Here is a 12,356-nt window from a genome sequence, read left to right as displayed (position 1 = left end):
ACAGAAACTAATCAATTGAAGAGCGTATCTTTTCTCCTTTTTGATATCAAAACATTGTCTGTGGCACAAAATACCGTGTTACTTTACTGTTAACCTTATAGCTTAGATGTATAAAAAGAAAAGAATGAAGAAAGAAGAAAAATGATATGCTACATTACAGTGTGCAGTAATTATCGTAGTATTGTCCTCACAATCCTTATATGAGTGATACATAGGGAACTGTTGCGTATTCTAGTATCATCATTTGTTAATAGAATTACTCAGGATAGTTTATGTCTGTCTTCAGGAGTCTGCCATCCAGTTGCTTCAGTGTCTCTGTGGCACTGTCCCACAGATTAAACAAACCTGTTTTCATTTGTACTGCCCTTCTCTGCATATTTTCAATATACCCTGTCAGTCGTATTTGGTATGGGTTCCACGCAGTTGAGCTATATTCTAGGATGCGTCATCTGAGTTATTCATAAGCTCTCTCCTCTGTCGGTTGATTCCACTTCCCCAGTACTTTCCCAATAAACCTAAAGCCTACCACCCTTTTTACCCATGACTGAGCCTATGTGATCATTCTATTTCAAATCCCTACAATGTGTTACACCGTTATCTTTATATGAGTTGGCTGGATCCAATAGAGACTCAATATTATAGTTGGATGATACTACAGTTCTTCATTTTGTGAAGTGCAAAATTTTATATTTCTGCACATTGAGAGCAAGTTGCCAATCTTTGCACCACTTTGGAAACTTATCAAGATCTTACTGAACATTTATGCACTTTCTTTCAGATAGAGTATACATTCATTATAGATAAATGCATCATATACAAAAATCCAAATGTTACTTCATATTAATGTTCTTTGTAAGTTCATTAATATACAACATAAACAGTAAGATAGTGAAGGGAGTCGAAAATTTAATAGTCATGGGTGACTGGAATCCGATAGTAGGAAAAGGAAGAGAAGGAAACATAGTAGGTTAATACGGACTGAGGGCAAGAAATGAAAGAGGAAACCGCCTGGTGGAATTTTGCACATAGCACAACTTAATCATAGCTAACACTCGGTTCAATAATCATAAAAGAAGGTTGCATACACGGAAGAAGCCTTGAGATACTGACAGGTTTCAGATAGATTATATAATGGTAAGACAGAGATTTAGGAACCAGGTATCAAATTGTAACACATTTACAGGGGCAGATGTGGACTCTAACCACAATCTATTGGTTATGAACTGTAGATTAAAACTGAAGAAACTGCAAAAAGGTGGGAATTTAAGGAGATGGGACCTGGATAAACTGACTAAACCAGAGGTTGTACAGAGTTTCATGGAGAGCATAAGGGAACAAATGACAAGAATGGGGGAAAGACATACAATAGAAGAAGAATGGGTAGCTCTGAGGTATGAAGTAGTGAAAGCAGCAGAGGAGCAAGTAGGTAAAAAGACGAGGGCTAGTAGAAATCCTTGGGTGACAGAAGACATATTGGATTTAATTGACGAAAGGAGAAAATATAAAAATGCAGTAAATGAAGCAGGCAAAAAGGAATAAAAACGTCTCAAAAATGAGATCGAAAGGAAGTGCGAAGTGGCTAAGCAGGCATGGCTAGAGGACAAATGTAAGGATATAGAGGCTTATCTCACAAGAGGTAAGATAGATACTGCCTACAGGAAAATTGAAGAGACCTTTGGAGGAAAGAAAACCACTTGTATGAATATCAAGAGCTCAGATGGAAACCCAGTTCTCAGGAAAGAAGGGAAAGCAGAAAGGTGGAAGGAGTATATAGAGGGTCTATACAAGGGCGATGTACTTGAGGAGAATATTATGGAAATGGAAGAGGATGTAGATAAAGATGAAATGGGAGATATGAAACTGTGTGAAGAGTTTGATAGAGCAGTGAAAGACCGAAGTCGAAACAATTCCCAGGTAGTAGACAACATTCCATTAGAACTACTGACAGACTTAGGAGAGCCAATCCTGACAAAACTCTACCATCTGGTGAGCAAGATGTATGTGACAGGCGAAATACCCTCAGACTTCAAGAAGAATATAACAATTCAAATCCGAAAGAAAGCAGGCATTGGCAGATGTAAAAATTACCGAACTATCAGTTTAATAAGTCACGGCTGCAAAATAATAAAGCGAATTCTTTACAGATGAATGGAAAAACTGGTAGAAGCCGACCTCGGGGAAGATCAGTTTGGATTCCGTAGAAATATGGGAACACGTTAAGCAATACTGACCCTATGACTTATTTTAGAAGGTAGATTAAGAAAAGGCAAACCTACGTCTCTAGTATTTGTAGACTTAGAGAAACATTTTGACAATGTTGACTGGAATACTCCCTTTCAAATTCTGAATGTGGCAGGGGTAAACTACAGGGAGCGAAAGGCTATTTACAATTTGTACAGAAAGCAGATGGCAGTTACAAGACATGAAAGGGAAGCAGTGGTTGGGAAGAGTGTGAGACAGGGTTCTAGCCTCTCCCCCAATGTTGTTCAATCTGTACATTGAGCAAGCAGTAAAGGAAACAAAAGAAAATTTCGGAGTAGGTATTAAAATACATGGAGAAGAAATAAAAACTTTAAGATTCGCGATGACATTGTAATTCTGTCAGAGACAGCAAAGGACTTGGAACAGCAGTTGAACGGACTGGACAGCATCTTGAAAGGAGGATATAAGATGAACATCAACAAAAGCAAAATAAGGAAAATGGAATGTAGTCGAATTAAGTCGGGTGATGCTGAAAGAATTAGATTAGGAAATGAGACACAGTAGTAAAGGAGTTTTGCTATTTGGGCAGAAAAATAACTGATGATGGTCAAAGTAGAGAGGATATAAAATGTAGACTGGCAATGGCAAGGAAAGCGTTTCTGAAGAAGAGGAATCTGTTAACATCGAGTATAGATTTAAGTGTCAGGAAGTCGTTCTAGAAAGTACTTATATGGAGTGTAGACATGTATGGAAGTGAAACATGGATGATAAATAGTTTGGACAAGAAGAGAATATAAGCGTTCGAAATATGGTGCTACAGAAGAATGCTGAAGATTAGATCACATAACTAATGAGGAGGTACTGAATAGCACTGAGGAGAAGAGGAGTTTGTGACACAACTTCACTAGAAGAAGGGATTGGTTTGTAGGGCATGTTCTGACCCATCAAGGGATCACCAATTTAGTATTGGAGGGCAGCGTGAGAGGTAAAAATCGTAGGGGGAGACCAGGAGATGAATACACTAAGCAGATTCAGAAGTATGTAGGCTGCAGTACGTACTGGGAGATGAAGAAGCTTGCACACGATAGAGTAGCATGGAGAGCTGCATAAAACCAGTCTCAGGACTGAAGACCACAGCAGCAGCAGCATGAACAGCAAGAGCCCAACACACTTCCCTGGGGCACACCTAAATTTAGATCTATATCTGATGATGACTCTTCATCCAAGACAGCATGTTGCATCCTTCCTGCCAAGAAATCCTCAATCCAGTCACGAATTGCACTTGATACCACATATGGTCACCCTTTTGACAGCAAGTGTAGGTGTGGTACTGAGTCAAATGCTTTTTGGAAATCACGAGAGGCTCCATTGAGCTGAATGCCTTGATCCAAAGCTTTGAGTACGTCATGTGAGAAACATGTGAGTTGGGTTTCAAATGATCCATGTCTTTGGAATCCATGCTGATTGGCACTGGCTAGGTCATTCTGTTCAAGATGCCTAATTATGTTTGAGCTCAGAATATGTACTAAGATTTTCCAACAAATCAATGTCAAGGATATTGGACGGAAGTTTTGTGGATCACTTCTACTACGCTTCTTATAGACAGGTGTGACCTGTGCTTTTTTCCAAGAACTGGGCACAGGATTTTGTTCGAGGGATCTGCAATAGGTTATAGTTAAATAAGAGGGGCCAACTCAGCCTCAAATTCAATACGGAATCTGACAGGTATTTCATCTGGCCAAGAAGCTTAGTTCAGCTTTAACGATTTCAGCAGTTTCTCAACACCACTGACACTAATACTTATTTCAGCGGTATGAGGTTTAAATTGAGGCAAATCTCCTGGGTTTTCCTTTGTAAAATAACATTTAAAAACAGAGTTAAGCATTTCACCTTTTGCTTTGCTACCCTGAATTTTAGTTCCTGCCTCATTTGCTAAGGTCTGAACACTGACATAATGCCACTAATAGGCTTTACATACTACAAGAATTTTCTTGGGTTCTGTGAAAGATTATTTGACAATATTCTGCTGCAGTAGTCACTGAAGGCAACACACATTCCTCTCTTGACAGCCAAACACGTTTCATTCACCATTTCTCTGTCTATAGTCCTAGGCTTTGTTTTACACCTATTACGCAGTAATCTCTGTTTCTTTAAAACTTTCTTTACGGTGACTGTGTACGATGGCATTTCCCTCCCATTATGGACTGCTCTAATGGGCTTTAAACTTAATTTAGCTCTTTCAAAATTTTTGAGTACAGTAGGCATAGCCTCAATCGTTCTCTGACTTCATTGTACAATTACATGAGAAACATGTTGTTTTTCAGACTTTTTGAACGCTTACAAAACTATATTTTCGTAAAGTACCGGTATAAGTGTTTTGAATATGTAACATATTTCCTTGCAGATCAGGGTTTGTGGTTCACAGTTCTGCCAAAGAATGCATCACCCCTTAATTTCATTATATATCAATGGAAACAAAAGTGCGTTTTTGAGAACTATCAGAAGCTACCATTGTTCTTTACATAATCTATGAACAATTTGTAGCAAATCAGAGTTTGTGATTTAATTACTGTAGCAGATTTCCTAACTAACATAATGTCTTACATCTAGTTTCTAAGGAGGAATAGCCCTGTACAGCATATGCGTTTATCATATATTAACTCAGTTTTCGAGTTTGCTAACAACTGTAATTAACGTTATTCAGTTATCTGAGGAAGAAATTTCTGAGAATGTACTTTTGGAGCACAGCATTGTATGGCAGCGAAACATTGACTGAGGGAAAACCGAACAGAAGAGAGTTGAAGTATTTGAGATGTGGGGCTACAGACGGATGTTGAAAATTAGGTGGTCTGAGAAAGTAAAGAATGAGAAGGTCCTGAGCAGATCAGAGAAGAAAGGGACATGTGGAAAACACTGACTAGGAGAAGGGACAGGATGCTAGTGTAGGGAAGCAGCCTACTCACGCCATATAAAATTTACATCAGTCTTTCCACTGTGTGCCAGCCAGTCCGCTGGAACTAGCTCTGACGTCATAAATGTTGCGCAATACTTTAAAAATCAAGTAAATAACCTGAAACGTTGCTAGCATGTCAGGAGTAATACTATATGATTATGTGTTGAATATAAGTTCAATAACTTTAACCACTTTCGAAATTTGGACGTTTTTCTGTAAAAATCATTGACGCAACAGAAAAGTTGTATAAACTTAAAAATTTATATTCAGATTCCTTTTGCATAACAATTTAGTAGAAACAGTATTCTGAATTTCATAAATTAAAATTTTAGTTGAAATTCATGGCTTTCTGGTTTTTATCTTAAAAATTAAGGAAGCAAGATAGATTAAACAGGCGAATAAATAAAGCTAAGATGTTGAAATTTAAGTAGGAGGGAGATACGCTACAATCATAAAGATGTGAGAAGTTTCAACTGAATAACTATAAAACTATAGCGATAGCGTATCTCCAAAGGGCAAGTTCAGAGCTCGTCTACTGCGTGTAGTGTAATTAAATTAATTCTCTCACCCAAAATATTGGACTTAGCCACGTCAGACTTTTATTATGATTACTTACCTGTGTGCTGATTGCACATTTAAATTGAGAGCTTCATTGGCCATCAGCAAAGGAAGCAATGATTTATTTGATAACTTAAAGTGGTGCATTACTAGCCCAGCGGCTAGTCGGGACAGCGGATTTAATCAGGCGTTCCCTTAGCCGTCCGCACCGCGACTTTATACACTCCTGGAAATTGAAATAAGAACACTGTGAATTCATTGTCCCAGGAAGGGGAAACTTTATTGACACATTCCTGGGGTCAGATACATCACATGATCACACTGACAGAACCACAGGCACATAGACACAGGCAACAGAGCATGCACAATGTCGGCACTAGTACAGTGTATATCCACCTTTCGCAGCAATGCAGGCTGCTATTCTCCCATGGAGACGATCGTAGAGATGCTGGATGTAGTCCTGTGGAACGGTTTGCCATGCCATTTCCACCTGGCGCCTCAGTTGGACCAGCGTTCATGCTGGACTTGCAGACTGCGTGAGACGACGCTTCATCCAGTCCCAAACATGCTCAATTGGGGGACAGATCCGGAGATCTTGCTGGCCAGGGTAGTTGACTTACACCTTCTAGAGCACGTTGGGTGGCACAGGATACATGCGGACGTGCATTGTCCTGTTGGAACAGCAAGTTCGCTTGCCAGTCTAGGAATGGTAGAACGATGGGTTCGATGACGGTTTGGATGTACTGTGCACTATTCAGTGTCCCCTCGACGATCACCAGAGGTGTACGGCCAGTGTAGGAGATCGCTCCCCACACCATGATGCCGGGTGTTGGCCCTGTGTGCCTCGGTCGTATGCAGTCCTGATTGTGGCGCTCACCTGCACGGCGCCAAACACGCATATGACCATCATTGGCACCAAGGCAGAAGCGACTCCCATCGCTGAAGACGACATGTCTCCATTCGTCCCTCCATTCACGCCTGTCGCGACACCACTGGAGGCGGGCTGCACGATGTTGGGGCGTGAGCGGAAGATGGCCTAACGGTGTGCGGGACCGTAGCCCAGCTTCATGGAGACGGTTGCGAATGGTCCTCACCGATACCCCAGGAGCAACAGTGTGCCTAATTTGCTGGGAAGTGGCGGTGCGGTCCCCTACGGCACTGCGTAGGATCCTACGGTCTTGGCGTGCATCTGTGCGTCGCTGCGGTCCGGTCCCAGGTCGACGGGCACGTACACCTTCTGCCGACCACTGGCGACAACATCGATGTACTGTGGAGACCTCACGCCCCACGTGTTGAGCAATTTGGCGGTACGTCCACCCGGCCTCCCGCATGCCCACTATACGCCCTCGCTCAAAGTCCGTCAACTGCACATACGGTTCACGTCCATGCTGTCGCGGCATGCTACCAGTGTTAAAGACTGCGATGGAGCTCCGTATGCCACGGCAAACTGGCTGACACTGACGGCGGCGGTGCACAAATGCTGCGCAGCTAGCGCCATTCGACGGCCAACACCGCGGTTCCTGGTGTGTCCGCTGTGCCGTGCGTGTGATAATTGCTTGTACAGCCCTCTCGCAGTGTCCGGAGCAAGTATGGTGGGTCTGACACACCGGTGTCAATGTGTTCTTTTTTCCATTTCCAGGAGTGTATAGGAGAACGCTGCGCGAGAAAAAAGGCCCCAGTTCTCTCCAGACGCTGATCAGCGCACCACCTGTGCCGGGAGTCGCGTCGTGTCGGTATCATTGCTAGAAACAGCTTCAGATGCCGTAATAAGTTACTCGGGATATGCGTAGCCAAGAAATCATTTTCGAGTGAAGTGTTAATTCTGGGATGACTTTGATGATCTATCTTCAGTTTGCGTATGTCGTATTTTCAAGTGCCGCTGCGGGACAGACATTCTACCATTATTTAGCGTGGCGTTTGATGAACATTATCATCAAATTATGGCGAGCATTCACTTAAACAATTAATTTGAACAGTTATAGTTGCATCAGCGCATTAGACTCTGAATGGATTGTGTGGATTCTTTTTGGTCTGTGACTTTCAGAATATAGTGAACATTTTTGAAAGAATCATCTTGATTATGAATCCCAGACAATCTCCTAATTCGTCAGAGCTATAAGCTGTAGCTATAAGTGTATTTCTCAGTTGAAGTGGGCACTAGGAATTCTAATTACAGGCTTCACGTTTTGCTAAACACTTTCTGGTTGCCAATATTGTAGTTAGAGAGCCAGTGTTAAGAACGGCAAACAACAGCATTAAATAAATCGTAGGAACATTTCAATAACAACAAAATTCCACCCGCCGCGCCACATATGTTGCTACTCGGCCGGGAAATGCGTCTTTTCTACGTTACAAAACATTTCATTAACAATTATTTCCACCCGCCGCCCCACATGTGGTGGATCGGCCGGGAAATGCGTCTTTTCTACATTACAAAACATTCCACATTTTAATAACAATATTTCCACACGCCGCCCCACATATGGTGCGTCGGCCGGGAAATGTGTCTTATCTACATTACAAAACATTCCACATTTTAATAACAATATTTCCACGCGCCGCCCCACAATAGGACATCTGTTAAAGACATCAGGGAATTACTTCCACGGTACTAGAGGGAGCTGTTGACGGCAAAAAACATAGAGTAAGACGATGATTGGAGTACATCCAGCAAATAACTGAGGATGTAGGTTGCAAGAGCTACTCTGAGGTGAAGAGGTTGGCATAGGGGAGGAATTCGTGGGCAGGCAGCATCAGACCAATCACAAGACTGATGACACACAAAAAGAGTTCAGAATGTTTTAGGAAATCATAGTTTTTATGTTGGATGGATAGAAATCTCGTTTACTGCATTTGCATAAATTCTTTTAGGGAATTATCAACTATTTACCTCAACAGATTAAAAGTTATTTGTGCACTGCCTTGTAATACGATGCACTAGGCAAAATGCTGTTCTCGTACATGGGATGAATTGGTTGATGTTTGTAAGCAGCTGGAAATCGCTCTGACTACTGTCAAACGATTGGCAGTTGCTGCGAATCAGTGTTGTGGAATAGGTCCCAAGAGTCGTGTACCTGTGATCTCAGTACCAGAGGTGCTTCAAGTACAACCTCTCCTGTGGATCCTGTCTCCTCTACAGAAAGTACGGGATCAGTCATTACTTGTCCACTTGACTGTGAGTGGCACGTCAATGGTAGATCTAGACCAGAGAGGACTCAGGGTGTTGTGCTGATCTTGCTAACCAACAAGTTTGAGATGCTGTCTCTCACTGAAACTGAAGCTGAGCCAGTGACACGCAATTCACCCACTTTGGAGAAACCTGTTTGGTCTGGGTCATGAGGAAGCAAACACGAAAAGGGTAGGGGATCTGTTAATTGTTGGCAATTCAAATGTATGGCGAATGATGGAAGCCCTTAGGGGAATAGCAGCAGGGGACAGGAAAGGACACTAGTAGCACTCAATTTGCATGCCTGAGGCCTCATTCACCATGATGAAGAGGCTATTCTAGCAGTCATTGAGCGAACAGGGTGTAACCAACTGCTGATTGTGCCACATGTTGGAACAAATGATGCCTGTCGTCTGGGCTATGAGGTCATACTTGGGTCATCTCAGCACAGGCAGAGAAGGTTGAGAAGATCAACCTTGTACACGGAGTTGCTCACAATTGTCCCCAGAATTGATAGTGGCACTTTGTTACTGAGTCTAGTGAAAGGACTGAACCAGAGACTTTGAAGGTTAAATGACAAGCTAGGCTACGACTTCCTGGCTATAGGGTTGAGAACTGTAGGGTCCCCCTCCAAAGGCCAGGTGTCCACTACATATCAGGGGTTGCTCGTCAGGTGACACATAAAGGTCTTTTAGATTAGGTGAGTCTCCATCCAATCCAGATAACGATAGGTATAGGAAACCCAGAAGTATCATAGTAAGATCAACAGAAATGCCTGCCACAGATGAGAGTATTCAAATCTTAATTGTTAACTGCCAAAGCATTCACAACAAAGTGGTAGAGTTTAAAGCCCTCATGAAAAGCGGTGAAGCTCGCATAATACTAGGAATAGAAAGCTGGCTGAAACTGGAAATTGGTAGCACTGAGATTTTTGTAGAAAATTTAAGTGTATATGGAAAACAGGCAAATGGGAAATGGAGCTGGTGTATTTGTTGCAGTAGACAAAAACTTAAACCCACCAAGACAAACTCAAGTTGCAGGTTAGATTGTCGTCGAGCGTGATTAGCTGAGCAGTATAGGGAGCTGCAGTCGTGGACTGTGTGGCTGGTCCTGGCGGAGGTTCGAGTCATCCCTCTGGCATGGGTGTGGGTGTTCGTCCTTAGGATAATTACGGTTAAGTACTGTGTAAACTTAGGGACTGATGACATTAGAGTTAGGTACCATACGATTTCACACACATTTGAACATTTTGTGAGATTGTTTGGACAAGACTCAATATCAGGAGTGGGCATAAATAATAGCTGAATCCTTCCATTGCCCACCAGACTTCTGATGTAGAGGAAAACTTTATCAAAAAACATCTTGTAGACTAGTTACACGTGTGTTTTTTCAAGTTCTGGGCATGGGATCTACAAGAGGTTATCATTAAAAGAGGGGCTAACTCAGCTGCAAATTCGGTATGGAATCAGACAGGGATTCCATTGGGTTCTGTACCTTTACCAGTTTTAACGCTTTCAGCTGTTTTTGAACGCCAGTGACACTAACACTTATTGCATTCATCTTTCCAATAGTACAAGAATTAAGCTGGGGCAATTCTCCTGCAGTTTCCTTTATAAAGGAACATTCGAAAACGGAGTTAAGTATTTGAGCTTTTGCTTTTTGCTTCTTTGGGCCATCTCCCATCTGGAAGTTGGTCAGTGAACTTTCTGCTAAAAAGAGCACATTTATACATAGAATTGTGTACATATTGCTGTGTGCGTTACATGACATATTTTGTACCCTTTTAGCAATAAAACATTGTCATTATCCTACAGTGAGAATCAGTGTTATTTTACTGTGAATGCTTCAACATATTATGGACCTAATTGTCAGTGAGTGATGAGTTTCAAGTGACGTTAGAAATCGGGAAACCGGCTAGGACAAAGTGGGCAAAAACCGACTGGGTGGGCCAAAATGACCTCTAAAAGATTTCGTGTTAGGTGTTGTCATCGGGTTACAGCATTATGAAGTAGTGAAGAGGCAACGATTATGAGTAGTTGGAGGTTGATTTCGTTTGCGTACAGGCCATTGTTTGGATTGTGAGAATTTTTGAAGGTTGAACAAGTTTTTCCAGATTGCACAGTTTGTTTATGGTTTTGAGAGTTTAGTATGCCAATCTGATTTACCATCAGTGAGTAAGTATGATTGTTCAGTGCATTTAGTTATATTTTTATAGCGAAAGTGGTCTAGCAATTGTTTTTCATTAAACTGAAATTGCCATATTTGTCTCGTTATTGTAATCCATTAATGGATGATGTGTTGGTTCTGCCCCACAATGTTAAAGCTGCTCAGTTCAGAATTTCATTATACTTTATAAAATAATTAAAAGTCCAAATTAGTAATAAGCGTTCCATTAAATTTATTCAAAATGAGGATGAAAGTTAACATGAAATAAAAAGGCTTAGACCAAATTTTTTGCTATTAACTTAACACAAAAGTTGTTTTAGTTATTACACAAAAAAGTTGAAACTGCAGGAAATTGGTATTTTTAATAGGGCCTAAGATAATCTCTAAGGAAAATGTTATCTTCAAATTAATAAAACGTCTTCCTTAATTTTTAATGCTCACACCAAACAATGTCTTGTGTAATTTTTTATGTTCCTAAAACTAATGCACCTACAGTTTCAGTTGAGATATTGTGAGGAACTACATGGAACAGACAGCTCAGTATAGAGTTGGTAACCAGAAGAATGAAGGAGGTAGTAAATGCGTTACTTGAAGGGGGGATGGGATACACCGCTGCATTAAATCTTTCAACGTATCTAGAACAACCTTGAGAGAAAAGGGTTAAAAAAGCGCGAAAAAATGAACTGGCATCAGAGCTGGCTTCTGAAAAGTGATTAGGTACCTAGGATCCTGAATTTTCAGAACCTCGGCAATGAAATAGTTAAGTATGTATTATTTATGGAAGAAAGGCTCTTTGGTCTTACAATTTCTGATCTATGTGGGCTGGCATTTGATTTAGCAGAAAAAATATCATTAACCATACCTGCACCGGTGTCGAAAAAATCACTGGTAAAGACTTGTAATAAGGTTTCATTAACCAACATCACCAGAGCAAACATCTTTAGCTCAAGCCATTGCCCTTGCAAAATTTACACAAAGTGCACAATTAAACCTAATGATGTGTACAATGTGAATGAAACAGGGATTCTCACAGTCCCAAAAAACATTCAAAGGTTTTATCCCTCTGGGGGGGAAATAAATGTTGGATGTTTGTCCTCTTCAGAATGTGGTGTACTCATTACTGTAGAAACATGTATGAGTCCACCTGGGAACTTTATACTGTTAGTGACTGTCTTTCCCAGTAAGATGGAAAATTTATTGTTAATGAATGACGCTCCTCCAGGATTCTTCAGCTGTTACAACTGATTTCTAATTTAGTTTAAAAAATTCAGCGAATTTTTTAACCCTTCACTAGAAAAACCAGTTTTTCTC

The sequence above is a fragment of the Schistocerca gregaria genome, chromosome 1 (genome assembly GCF_023897955.1).
Source record: "Schistocerca gregaria isolate iqSchGreg1 chromosome 1, iqSchGreg1.2, whole genome shotgun sequence".
NCBI classification, from domain to species: Eukaryota; Metazoa; Arthropoda; class Insecta; order Orthoptera; family Acrididae; genus Schistocerca; species Schistocerca gregaria.
This window is presented reverse-complemented; position numbering follows the sequence as displayed.